Source organism: Salminus brasiliensis, chromosome 16 (assembly GCF_030463535.1).
Source record: "Salminus brasiliensis chromosome 16, fSalBra1.hap2, whole genome shotgun sequence".
NCBI lineage: Eukaryota > Metazoa > Chordata > Actinopteri > Characiformes > Bryconidae > Salminus > Salminus brasiliensis.
In genome coordinates, this window is record NC_132893.1 from 1,521,945 (window position 1) to 1,536,944 (window position 15,000).

General features: G+C 43.8%; 1 protein-coding gene across 1 annotated transcript in view; it reads right to left on the reverse strand.

The window, feature by feature from the left end:
* Positions 1 to 15,000, reverse strand: part of kcnip1b (Kv channel interacting protein 1 b) — a 33,066-nt gene that overhangs the window by 16,763 nt on the left and 1,303 nt on the right. The window lies entirely within an intron of this gene.

A 15,000-nucleotide genomic window follows, 5' to 3' on the forward strand; every position in this document is an offset into this window, starting at 1 on the left:
TCTCCTCTACTCCGGCACACACAGGCAGGAACTCCTGGGGATTTTAGCAAAGACTTCAAACGCCTTTTCTGTCTTGATGCCCGGAACTCCTAATCCTCTTGGCTCTATACCCATGTTTCAGGTCTCTCCCTCTCCCTCTTTCTCTCTCTCTCTCTTTTTCTACTCTCCGTGGGAGGAAGTGCATGCACAAACATGTGACCAGTCAGCAGTGGGAGTAGCACCTCCGAGCGCAGAAAAGCAAACCCATCCAAAGCCACTCATAGCAAGCGCAGCTGATCAGCCACGGCAACTCCACATCCGACACGGCAACTTTGCATACAGGGGCCCTTAATTAAACATCAAGGCTCCGGCAAGGATGCCAAACCGCTGCCTCCTCTTCCTCTTTCTCTCCCTGTCTTTTTTCCTGTATCTTTTCATCTTATCGCTCACTCGCAGCCTCATTGCTCCTTCCCCTCCTACTCGTTCCTATCGCCCACTCTCCATCTCCTCTCTCTTCATTAAAGAACAGCTTGGGGCTGGGATTGGGAGGCGTGTGATACTTTCGCAGGATGCTGCCATGAGGTACTTTTGTAACCCGCACACATGCACAAACACACATATACACACATATATTAATTAACTTGAAAACCTGTGCAGGCTCAGAAGAGACTAATAAACTGAACAACAGACGAATTCATGCTCAAATGGATGGTGGACGGTGGGCTGACAAGCAAGGAACAAACTTCACATTGAAGGCGACTGCTAAGCTGACAGGATTTACAGCTTTCAGTAGCTGTTATCCACGATGCTGTCCATACCTCGTCTGTAGTTCACCTGTTTGGTCTGCATTGAGAACGTCCCCAGGACCACACCCATCCTGATTGCTGTCCGTCTTTGGGCTCGAACTCGGTCCTTCTTCTTAATGCCTTTTGCACGGGTCACTTTCACTCTTTCTAGGTCGTTCTCCTGCCGTCGCCCTCTTCTTGTTGACTCCGACTCCGCTCTATGTCCATCCTCTTACCTGTTTGTTGCTCTCTTTGACAAGAACCTCCCCTTGGTTTCCTTCTTCACAACTCTCTTTCTCCGAGTAGCGATTTTAGTCTCGCAGTGCCTCTCTGCTCTCCCTTTCATCAATCCTCACCCATTCCCTCCAACTCCTTCCCTCCCGTGTCCTGTCTCTCTGTCTATCATATGGATTCTGGAGGTGGCCCCTGTCTTCCTGAGCTTTATGGAGGAGAAGAGAGAGAGGGGGAGCGAAGGGGTGGAAGGGGATAGAGGGGGTGGAAGGAGTGAAATGATTGGCAGAAGGAAAATAGTGGAGGTAGCACAGCCAATGGGTTAAGGAATACTGGGAAGAATGCGGTGCCTGACATCTTGAATCCCTTCTAAGGGGGATCCTTCGCCAAAGGATAATTTGACTCTTGTTGCTGAATGCAATCAAATCCTCACAGCAATGCTTCTCCAAAATCTAGTAGAAAGCCTTTTTCCCTGGTCAGTAGAGACGGCTACTCCAGCACAAGCAGGATCAACTCATATTTAATACCCTTGATTTTGAAAGGAACCATGAGTGTCTCAATACTTTTGTCCAAAAAGTGGTTTCTAATAAAGTGAGTGTGGAGAATATCAGCCACAGTAGGACCATGATTGAATTTAAGCTCTTAAAGTTCTCACTGCTCTCAAGCACAGTTCTACTGGTGTGGCCTACATATGGTCCAGATCTCGGCGAACTGCAGATTCAGCAGAAGAATATCATTAACTCAATTCTTTCAGCTGGGATTTGAGATCAGGCTTCAGTGGGACACAAGCTTTATCTCAATTCAATTTCAGTTCAGCACGGAGTGCGTTATTGCCGTGACGAGTACTGATAAACGTGTGAAGCTCGTACTCACTGTGGGTTCTGAAGTGGGAGGAGATAGAATAGGACATTAACGCTGTGCAGTGAGTCTCCGGTGGAGTCGGTGCCGGGACCTATTCAGGTCACTGAGACACACAGAGAGTTCAGAACTCCTGCTGACACTGCTGGAGATTCAGAATCTCCAGCCAGCATGTTAGAGCAGATTCGCGAGAGAGAGAGAGAGAGAGAGAGAGAGAGAGAGAGAGAGAGAGAGAGAGAGAGAGCTTCAGGGGGCCAGGAACCAGCCGGACTTGGATAAACATGATGTGATTGGAGGAGAACAGAGAGAGCAGAATGAACAGAACAAAGAATAGAATGAGGGAACTGAGCTGAGTAGAAGTGAGGCTGGTAGAGGCCTCAACTCAACACAACTCAACTCAAGTCTGCCTCATTTAGTTTAGACGTATTTAATTCAGTTCAACTAATGCTCAATTCAATTCAACTCACATTCAACTCGTAATTCAGCTCAACTCAAATCAACTCAGCTCAGCTCAGCTCTACTAAAGTAAGTTCAGTTCATCTCAACTCAACTCAGCTCAGCTCAACTCAGTTCAGTTCAGTTCAGTTCAGTTCAGTTCAACTAAACTAAGCTCAACTCAGCTCAGTTCAGTTCAGCTCTATTCAGGTAAGCTCGGTTTAGTTCAACTCAACTCAGCTCAGCTCAACTCAGTTCAGTTCAGTTCAGTTCAGTTCAACTAAACTAAGCTCAACTCAGCTCAGTTCAGTTCAGCTCTATTCAGGTAAGCTCGGTTTAGTTCAACTCAACTCAACTCAGTTCAGTTCTACTAAACCCACTTCAGTTTAGTTATACTCAATTCAGTTCAGTTCAGTAATCCCCACTCAACTCAGTTCACTTCAGCTTTGCTCTACTCGACTCGAGCTCAGTTCGGTTCAACTCAACTCAACTCAGTTCAGTTCAGTTCAGTTCAGTTAAGTGACTCTTCTTTACTCAAAATACTTCAGTTCAGCTATACACAGCTCAGCTCAGTTCAAATCTACTCAACTCAACAATCCAACTCAACTCACTGTAATAGATTCCAAAACTGTGACCTTCAGATTACTGAAACATGTCTCTGATGCAGTTTCAGGTGCCTGGGAAAGCAATATTCATTATTTACGGTATATTTTCCCTCCTGTTCCTCTCTGGAATACTTCAGAGTGGGGAAGGACATCATATGCTACTTGGTAGTCAGTAAAAAACACAGAGGAGGTAGAGAGGATGGAGGCTGCAGGAAATCGAACACCACATACTGTACACTCACAGATCAAGGCCAGGTGAGCTGATTTCTGACGGATACTACCCTTCCCCTCCTAGTGGAGCTGTGAGGTAGATATTTTGGCCAGTGTGAGTAAGCATGAGACAGCTCTTTCTAATGGTGGCATGCTAATGCTAGCATGAGGTGTTGAGGTTCATTAAAAGATACACAGAGGTTAGTGTGAGGGGTAGGGTCGTTTTGAGTGGTTTACCATGTTTACACTGCTGTACTGTTCAGTGCTCAGTGTATTCTTCTGTATTTGCATCAGACACAGAGCTGTACTGCCCTCTGCTGGATGAATAAAGGTACTAAAAGTATTTGCTTCAGTAAATGCTGTGTTTCTGTATTTGATTTATATTTGATTATTTTATGTATGTAATGTAATTATTGGTGTGGGTGAGGGTGGGGGTGGGGTTCTTTATCCAAAAAGCAGGCAATATTTTAATCATAGAGGATCACAGCCGGACCGGTACAGTGGACAATCAGAAATGAGTTACAATGCATTTCTTTATTAACTGACCTCAACATTTAACTGGAGCACACTTTGGTTAAAATTAGGTAAGGGACATGTATCGCCCCCTAGAACCGTCCAGGACTCGTGCACTGTAAGGCTGCTCCACCAGATTACTTGAAGAAGGATTGCATGACTCAGTGCACAGCTCAAAACAGGCCCTTACCACTTATATTTAGCACAACACCAACCGTGAGAGTACAGCTTCAGACTCAGACAATCATGAGAGAAAGGGTCAGTACCTCACCACAGCCAGCAGGGAGCAGCATGTCCCACTTTATCCCCTCAACTGCAGCTGTCCTTCGCCCACAGCGCTCAAATGTTTGTGGACACCCCTTCTAACGAATGCAATGTTGTACCCATTGCTGACACAGATGCACACACACAGCTTGTAGAGAAGTAGAGAAGTACTGCCAATAGAATAGGACTCTCTGGAGCAGATAAACATCATGACCCTATTGGCACCATGCTGCCTAATTCCAGGCGTGGGCTAGAGGGGGTATAAAGCCCCCCAGCATTGAGCTGTAAGCAGTGGAAGAACTGTGTTCTCTGGAATGATGGTGGTGGAGCTCCATCCAGTACTTTTGGATGGGATGAGTTGGGAATTGGGGATGATGAGGTGAGTGGTGATCGTCCAACATCCTGACCTCTCTAACACCATCAATCAAATCCTCACAGCATTGCTCCAACAAGAAGTTGGAGCTCTTTTTAATACCCTCAATTCCAGACAAAAAAAAAGAAACATACTATTAATAGAATAGAAACTATTACAAAATTAGAAGGTGTCCAAATACTTTTGTCCCATGAGCGCACGCGTGTGTGTGTACACATATATTTATATATACAAGAGAGAAATGTAGGGAGGTAATGTGACTTTTGGGTTTGTCAGAATGAGAGGGAGAATGTGAAAGGGAAAAGGGCAGCCGGTGGTGAGGAGGAGGAGGAGGAGGGAGAGGAGGAATGAAGAAAGAGGCAGAGCCGAGAGGCGAGAGGGGCAAGCGACAGCGAAAGAGTGGGGAGAGATGCAGGAGATAAAAATAACCTGCTAGAGGAAGGAGATTACGTAAAAACGGAAGAGATGTGATTTAAAAATTAAAAGTGGGGATGTGCACTGTCAGCTCAGATCTGTTGCCATTACACAGAGAGAGAGAAAGCGAGAGAGAGCGAGAGAGAGAGAAGACATGAGGTTAGAATAGAGTATGAAGTGAGTATACAGACATGCGGCAGTGTGAGAGCCAGACAGTGAGCCATCCAGCGTCTTCACTGCAGCGCCTGTGCTGTGGCTAACAGCTGGCCTCCGCTGCTGTACCGCTTACACCCTCCGAACTAGCAATAGGAAAAGCAATACAGACCCCCCCCAACCCAGCCCAACTTACCCCACTTTACCCCAACTCACCCTAACTTACCCTAACTTACCCCAACTCACCCCAAATGTAGTCCATCACTCAAGCCAGGGTGTTTAAAGCTAGCTAACAAGCATGATGCTAACTGCGACCTCAGTCATTACACACACATCTCAAACCCTCGGGAGGTGTTCTGGACTTACCATGGCTCACCGTTATCTTTAAACATGGGCTAAATTTTAAAGGGTAAAGGCCCAAGCCTTTATGGGGCCCTAAGCAGAGTTTCATTTGGGGCCCCCCATACCACCACCTTAGCGCAGATGCTTCATATAAGGTGAAGGGCCTTGCTCAAGGGCCCAATAGTGGCAGCTTGCAGAGCCTGGGTATCGAACCCACAACCGTATCATCGACAGCCCAGAGCTCTAACTGCTGGCAGCAGCCAGTGCAGAAATTGATGAACCTAGTTTCGGTGTGCCAACTATGACAATAAATTTATATAAAATTTATATAGGCTTTAGCTGTGTAATATGCTTTGTTTGATTATTCTATGTTATTTTTTAAATATGTATTTTTATCATGATATCTTGGTGCTCTTGGGGGCCCCCTGGTGGCGCTAACAACAGTAGCGTCAGCCATGCTGTAGCTTGAATGCTGTCCATAATACTTTGTCCATTTTAATGAGGGATGTTGGAAGGGGAATTCCACTCATTTCTCTCATTTCTCTGCATAATTAAACAGCTGGGATGTAAACAGAATCATTCAGATTGAGGCTGGGGGTGAAACACATTGCTGAGAATTGTAGAATTGTGGTGAATTAATTGAATCCGAGTCTAAAGAGAGTTTACTGTCTCTAAAAGAGCTCCCTCACAGAAAGTCCTTCACCTAATGGTGATGAAGACACTGTCTGCTGCCTGAGACACTGTTCTACCGGAGTAGTATTCATTAATGGCGCAGGGATACACGCAAGGTAAGACGTCCACAGGAGTATAAATGAGCCTTTTTTGTTACTGAATGCAATCAAATCCTCACAGCAATGCTCATCCATAATCTAGTAGAAAGTCTTCTTCCCTGGACAGTAGAGACAGTTACTCCCACAAAAGCAGGATCAACTCTTCATACCCTTGATTTCAGAAGAAACAGTAAATAAATGAGCAGGTGTCCCAATACTTTTGTCCTTACAGGCCCTTTAAAAGAGTGTTAAAGGGGGAAAACTGCAAACCTGGGTGCCGGCTCACTTCATTCTTACTGCAGTCTGAGGAAGGGGGGGGGGGGTGGCTGTGAGTATGCGTTTGTGTGTGTGTGTGTGTGTGTGTGTGTGTGTGTGAAAGTGAGAGAGAGCATGCATGTGCGTAAATATTCGTGTTGCAGAGTATGGCGCATTATGGCAAAGGTGACAGAGGAGAATAGCTGGATCTGAGAGGGAGGGGTGAAGGGAGGTGTGTGTGTGTGTATGTGTGGGTGTGTGTGTGTGTGTGTGTGCGTGAGGACGAATCTCTCTAGTGAGCGCAGAGTCCAGGTGTTTCTGAACAAAGCGCAACCAAGTGTGTGCCAATGTGCGTGAGTGACCCTTCAGAGCACAGTCAGCCTCTCTGTGTGTGTGTGTGAGTGTGTGAGTAAGTGTGTGTGAGTGTGGGGCAGCCTCACACCTGAGTCACTGACCTAACCCAGCGACCCTCTGGGGCCAGGACAGAAACGGACAGCGGCAGTGCGCTCTTTCGACGTCCTTCCCTTTCCCCTCATTAACTCTCTGTTAAAAAAGGCAATTAGCGATTTGCTGTTAATGATGGTATCCATGGTAACCATGGAGACATGCGCTTGCAAAGCTCTTCTGAGAGTAACTCAGACACACCACAATCACCATAAAACAGCACTGATACTCGCAATAAAAAAAAGGCAAAGTAGAAAACAGAAATACATGCATTTACCTTTACATATTACAGACAAAAGTATTGGGACACCTGCTCATTCAGTGTTAAAGAGTTTAAAGAGTATCTCAGTAACTGTCTCTACTGTCCAGGAAAGAAGAAGCATTTTACTAGATTTTGGAGGAGCACTGCTGTGAGAATTTAATTGACTGCATTCAGCGATGAGCAGTGTTAGGAGGTCGGGATGTTGGATGATCGCCACCCCACCTCATCCCATCCACAGCCTAATGCCACTGGGGGGCTTTAAACCCCTCTACTAGCCCATGTCTGGCATTAGGCAGCATGGTGCCAATAGGGTCATGTTTGTTTATCTGCTCAAGAGTCCTATTCTATTGGCAGTACTTTTCTAAAGAGACTATAGAAGCTGTGTGTGTGCATTTGCACATCTGTGTCAGCCATGGACTAAGTGCAACTGAATAGTAGCTGAATGCATTCATTAGAAGGGGTGTCCACAAACATTTGGACATATAGTGTATATACATTTTATACTATATTTATAGTGTATATACTATTTATACTAAACCGCGATGTGAACCAAACCGGGACGTCCCTAATGAATGAATGCATATGTCCTCTTTTCCCGGAGATGTCCTCACATCCTTAAAAATGTGTCTGACCGGTATTTTTTCTAAATCATGTAAAACAGCTTTAAACATGTAAGCCCCGCCTCCTCACAGTCAGCACTATTGGTCCACATGTACCTGCAGCTACATCAACATCAACTGGTCTAACTGCTTCCCACCACAGCGGATCGACCACAGGCTAGACTTTGTATTTTGATATATTTATTAATGTATATATATTTTTATTTTGGCATACTTACCCACTATGTAACAGGGTGGTAAAAGTAAAACTTTTTTTTCAGGTTTTTGTTTACTGATTTTATTTCAAGAATTTAGAAAGACGCTGATTTAGCGACAACAGCGATTAAGGCTGTTTATTAATTTTTGGCAAACGAGTAAATGTTTATGTATTAATGTTCGTTAATGTAGCTGATTTTATTTATATGTAGCTTCATGATTTTGAGATACACATACACACACACACAGTGCCTTGGTCCTACAACTGAGGCCTACTGGAAACTCCCAGCCACGATTGGACGGCCAGTATCCCCAGTATCCCCAGTGTCCCTGTTTTTTGAAAACTCCCAAAAATGTATATTAGCAGTGGTGGCTCATAAAGGCTCCTTTCAGAGACTGTCTGAAAAACCCTTAGAAAGTCTTGTGTGTTTTTAATATTTGCTATAAATAAAACTTTCGCCTCTCTCTCTCTCTTTCTCACTCTCTAGACGAGGTCACAAACACATGCCTGCCCTTTGTGAGAAAAAGAAAGTGTGTGAAGAATGGAGGAGGAGTGTGTGTGTGTGTGTGGGTTTGAAAACATTGGGGTTGGTGTGAGCGTGTGCTTTAGGGCGTGTCGGTATGTCTTTGCTAACACAATGTCGGCATGTTAGCATGTACTGAGGTTCTTAATTAATCATGGGTGTGTTTGTTTTGGGCATAACATTCTCTCGCAATGTCTCTCGCCGCCGTTCCCTTTAAGAGCCAGGTGCGGTCGGTCTGACCCTGGTGGGTTGTTATTTCAGTGGTGTAAAGCATGGGGGGGGGGGGTGTACGAGTGTTGGGCTGCACGTGCCTGTGTTGACAATTCACTGTCAGGATAGCAACGAACATCTGACTGTTGATGTCTGTCTAGGTCGTTTGCAGTCTGTGGTGCTCCTGGCCTGTTTTCCATTGCTGAAATAGAAGCAATATGCCAGAAATTGACCTGAACACATCTCAATTCAAGACCACCGTGCCCATCTACGTAGATATATTCGCAAGCACCATCGCTATTTAAACAACGCAGGTGAAAGGTGTGAAAATAGATTGTTTGTGGAGTGTAAGATAGCAGTGAGCATTGCGGCACATTGTACGCTTAGTGGAAGACAGGGCCCTTGTCCTGTTAGGAGCCGAGTACAAGCTAATGCTGGTAAAAGTAGTTGATCAGCCACGACATTCTGGCACCTTCGAGAAACCTTTCTCTTCTAAAAACCTTTCCTTGAAGGTTCCTCAAAGCTCCTAACAAGGTTTCTCCACAGTTTCTAATTGAACAACCTCCAAAGATTCCTCAAGGAGAACTTGAGTGTACAATCATCATTAGCAGGTACTTTCCAGACAGCAAGGTGACGGTGATTCATTGTTGATTTTTGGTTGAGGTTGAGGTTTTGATATCAGTACTATGTTGGAGTAATGGTAGAGCATAAATGAAAGTGGCTGGTGACGATTTCGATGAAGTTAATGTGGACAGTTTACCGCTGATTTAACATCTACTCAATGACTGATGGCTATCTGGCTTATCCTTTTTTTTATATTTAGGTAAACCAATAAACTCCCAGCCCCCAAATCGGGAAGATGGGACTTCCTTACCTGTGAATACCTCTTCGTGGAGGTGATCTTTAAGCTTGTCTCGTAAACACAACATTTCAGATACAACGGGACAGTCTCTGGAGCCGAAGAACGGCAGAGTTCCTCGTTCTCCAGTTACTGGTTTGTTTTAGGGGACGCTGAGAAACTCAACGCCAGCCTGACTCCACAGTGCTGACTGCTGACTCATGCTGACCCATGTGTTTAAATAATCGTCTGTCTGTACTGTTTCCACCTCCACCTGTAGAGACGTCACAGTTTAGAACGCCTGGAATCTCAAAGTGAGAGGGAACCAACATCAACATTGGTACTCAGGTACTTAGGGTTGTGGTAGAGCTTTCGTTTGGTTCACAGATCGTCTTTCACCGATCGAGGGCGAAGCTGGATTCCTCATTAACCTTTTCAAGCTAACTTTTGGTTCAAGATACAAGATCTTTGAAGAACATTTGTAGCTTCTTCAATCTAAAACTGAAGCCGCTTTGAGGAACCTTCAAGAAAAGGTTTGTAGAAGAAAAGGTTCCTCAAAGCACCTTAAGAGGTTCCTCCACAATCTCAAACATCTTCACATGAAAAGAACTTTGCATTTTGTGACCAATAACATTTAAAACCCCTGGGAACCCAAATCATGCTCAGGGCCCTCAGGGTGCAAAGTGTGTCTTCTCAAAGTCTGAGCAATGTCTGCTGTATTTCCCCAGTACTGCTCTCCGCTCCCTTCTCCATGTGGAATGGGTGGGTCAGGTTTACTTCAGCAAACCCCTGACCAATCACAAGGCTAACATGACTCTGTCCTTTCTTTGAGTCTGGTTAACCAGTAGAGCTTAAAGCTAAAGCTAAAGCTAAAGCTAGTCAAGGCTGGCTACCCAAAGTCACATACTTGCTGCCATTTCTACACTTGCTAAACATGCTAACTTAGTGCTAGCGTTAGCTTGCTAGCCACCAAGGAGTAGGGAGAACAAGGGCAGCAACACCGCCACTACGGACTTGGCAGTGTCGCTGCCCGATTCGTGTCCCTTGGCCAATTCTGTATGGGGGTATCGCTGATTTGAAGGCGTGCCATTCCGCTTTCCAGCGGAATTGAACCATACAGCTGATCTCACCACTGACACCATCAGGACTGAAGAAGCAGATTGCTCATCAGACTTCAGACTGGAGTAAAATCTATTCTGACGGGGTCAGTGACATCATCAACCAGGGCACGGATAGAGGAGCGCCGCAAGGTTCTGACTCACTGTATCTGTATGTGTGTGTGTGTGTGTGTGTGTATGTGTGTGTGTGTGCTGAGGTTTGGAGATAAGCCTGCATTATTTGATGCTTGGTGTGTTCTGACTGTGGAATTTTCCCTACCAAGGTTTCACCCCCTCTCCCTCCCAAAAATGCACTGGGGGGTGGGGGTGGGGGTTCCCTATATGGTAGTGATGAAGGCAGGGTTTAACTGATTGTGTCAAAATAAATGTCACTAATACAAACAAACAAACAAACAGGTCATATCAAAATAAAGGTCACTAATACAAACAAATAAACAAACAGGTCATATCAAAATAAAGGTCACTAATACAAACAAATAAACAGGCTGTGTCAAAATAAAAGTCACTAATACAAACAAACAGGCCATGTCAAAATAAAAGTCACTAATACAAACAAATAAACAGGCTGTGTCAAAATAAAAGTCACTAATACAAACAAACAGGCCATGTCAAAATAAAAGTCACTAATACAAACAAACAAACAGGCTGTGTCAAAATAAAAGTCACTAATACAAACAAATAAACAAACAGGCCATATCAAAATAAAGGTCACCAATACAAACAAATAAACAGACTATGTCAAAATAAAAGTCACTAATACAAACGAACAATCAGATCATGTTGAAAATGTCTATAATTAAAAATACAAAATAAAGGTCAGTAATACAAACCAAGTAATAACACAAAATACTTTTTTTAAAATTGCTGCCTCAAATTTGACTCAGATATAAACATGCTAATTTATGCGTACACCACACTGATCAGGCATGCACACACCTGCATACACACACTCACCCTAAGAGTAAGCTGAGGGGTAAAAGTGCTTCAGTTTTATTCCCAGTTTGGCCCCCAGAGAGAAAGGGAAGTGGATTAGCACCCAGTGCTGAGCCGGCACCATTGATCCACCTCCTACTTTTTAAAATGTCAAGCTCTTTTTCTTCATCTGCCTCCAGAGGGTTTTCCTATCACTGCTGCAAAACCATGACTCAAATAAAACAGCAGCCTTACTCTTCCCCTCCAGCACACACAACACACACACACACACACACAAATGAGACAAAAGCTCGGCTCAGGTGTTGACGGCCAGGTTGGCTGTAGAGCTGCTGTGAGGAAACGTATTGGTTTTGCAGGCTAACTCATCAGAGCCAACACACCCCACTGTTATTACTGTCCGACTGTAAGCACTACACACACTGCAGATTCATACCGGATTAAAAACACCCCACAATTATTATTTTATATAGTTTATATGCTATTTGAATAGACGTCCACAAGGAGAAAATACATATAAATGTAAGCAGAGTAAAAGGCCATCATTGGGATTCATGCTCCATTAGGTTTTCTGTTGCTGAAGGGTCATAGCAACAGCAACCATACACACCGGCTTCACACAGCAAGACACAAATACGGCTTAGAGTGAAGAGATGGGCTGGTCTCCTGGAGCTGCATTCATTTTACCAGAGGAGGTTCAGGAATGTAATTTGGAAGTAATTTAGCTGCAGATAGTTACCGGATAAGGTATCTGTGCAGTTTCCCCAAGCAGATTCCTACTGGATTAAACCCACTCCACGGTATTATCACCAGACTATAGAAACACACACACTGCAGACGTATGCTGGAGTGAAATCACTCCACTGTTATTACCTTCAGACTGTAAATCCCACACAAGATGCTGATTCATACTGGATTAAAACTACATAATAATTATTACCATTACACTGTACAATTCACACACTGCAGATTCATACTGGATTAAAACCACTGTACATCCATAACCATCAGACTCAAGAAACCACACACACATTGAAGATTCATACTGGATTAAAACCACTTAATAAGCATCACCATCATACTGTAGAGTTTACACACACTGCAGATTCATACTGGATTCAAACCCACTTAATAATTATTACCATCAGTATGTAGAATTTACACACACTGCAGATTCATACTGGATTAAAACCACTTAGTAATTATCACCATCAGTATGTAGAATTTACACACACTGCAGATTCATACTGGATTAAAACCACTTAGTAATTATCACCATCAGTATGTAGAATTTACACACACTGCAGATTCATACTGGATTAAAACCACTTAGTAATTATCACCATCAGTATGTAGAATTTACACACACTGCAGATTCATACTGGATTAAAACCATCAGACTGTAAAAACTGACCAATACTGACCAATAGAATGAGCCTACATGAAAAAGTCATGAGCACAACCCTAAAATCACCAGGCCCAATGGTGAATGTGGGCTAGAGGAGAATGAATCCCCCCAGTATTGGTCTGTGAAGTTCTCTGAAGAGATGGAACTCCATCCAATGTCTATGAGATCAGTCAGAGTGGCACTTGACCTCCTTCTAGCAAGAGTAGACCCAGCTAACATGCCCATGCCCATATTGGAACCAGAACATTCTGTCCTTTGGTTTCACATTGGACCCAGAAATGGATGCCCACCAGAGTCAATGATGGGACCAGGAACTGTTAAGCATGGGCGCCATCTAGGTTATATGGGACCTAGTTGGGACCCATGTGAGATTAGGGTGGGCTGTAACAATGAGAATACACTGGCTCCCAGTAACAACACAACCACTCAGAGCCCATGTGACCAAGCCAGCGTAATCCTGCACTGCGGAGTTCTGCTACTCTTTTTGTGGCTGCCGGGGCCTTTGGGACGGAGCTAACCATCTCTGTGTCCTGTCCTGAATCATGCTGGATGATACAGAACATGAAAAATGCATCAGCGTGCCTCGCTATGATTCATACGCAGCCGGCTATGTATTTCTGCCTCTGCAGTTTTGTGGCATTCAGGCCAACAGCCAATCAGAATCAAGTTTATTTGCCAACATTTCAACTCACATTCAGCACATCACACACACACACACACACACACACACACACACACACACACACTAAATGTCCACATGTTTGTGGGCTCCTTTTCTAATGCTGCATTAAGTTGCACACACACAGCTTGTCTAAACCCTGTAGAGAAGTACTGCCAATAGAATAGGACTCTCTGGAGCAGATAGTAAACATGACCCTATTGGCTCCATGCTGCCTAATGCCAGGCATGGGCTATAGGGGGTATAAAGCCCCCCAGCAGCATTGAGCTGTGGAGCAGTGAAAGAACTGTGTTCTCTGGAATGATGGTGGTGGAGCTCCATCCAGTACTTTTGGATGGCATGAGTTGGGGATCATTCAACATCCTAAACTCTTGTCACTGAATGCAAACAAATTCTTACAGCTATGGTCCATAATCTAGGAGAAAGCTATCCCCTCTGGACAGTGGAGACAGTTACTCCAACAAAAGCAGAATGAACTCTTTTTGATACCCTAGATTTCAGAAGAAATGATGAAAGAGCAGGTGTCCCAATACTTTTGTCACTATCCACATGGTATGACAGAAGAACGGAGGAGCGTGAGTAAGTCAGGGGCGCAGAACAGAGACCTAATGCATTATTCACACTTGCTGCGGTTCAGATACCACTACTGGCCCATTCAGTGGCGACTGCTCACCAGCACTGTAAATATATCTCAGTGGCGTAACCTGACCAGTCCTAGAGCCTTCCATTTTCGTGACTGCACCAGTGGTCAGGACGCGATCGATTCGGTACGATTGGACTCGATTTTCAGCAGACGCAATTCAGCGGCCTTCGAATGAGGAGTGTCTGCTGGCTGGGTGAATGGAAAATACATATAGTGGTGGGTGAAGATGGTGGAACAAAGAGTATATTGATCAGAACTGGAAAGTCCAGCAGCACCTCGCCCCACGGTCAGTACGTCTGTCTCCAAAATAATGCACTGGAGGCAAAAGCAGAAAAGCAGGGAAGGACACACTGGAGATGGATGATGCCATGTAATATTCGTGAGAACTTCTCAGGGTTTGGGATGCATTACTAATTTTTAAACACTGAGATAAATATGGGACTAAGACTGTAGTGTATGTATATGAATTAAAGACTAACAGAAAATAAAAGCTTTTAAAAAACAGAAAAGATGAATGTGTTAATTAGTGTTTTTTATTTTTAATATCAAAAATTTTAATAATTCCTAGAAGATATTCTAAAGCAATACTGAACCATTTACAGTTAATACTGAATAATTTATAGCGGTAGTAAATAAAGTCTGTAAACTAAACTACTATGAATCATGTGATCTACACTTCACCTTCCTCACTCCACATAGTAGATACTGAATAATTTATAGCAGATACTGATTAACTCATAGGAGATACGGAATAATTCACAGTGGATACAGAATAATTCATAGCAGATACTGAATAATTCACAGTCACACAATATCGGATATTGAATAATACATAGTGAATACTCAATAATTTATAGTAGATACTGAATAATTCATTGCGGATACTGAATAATTCACAGTGGATACTAAATAATTCATAGTAGATACTGAATAATTCATTGC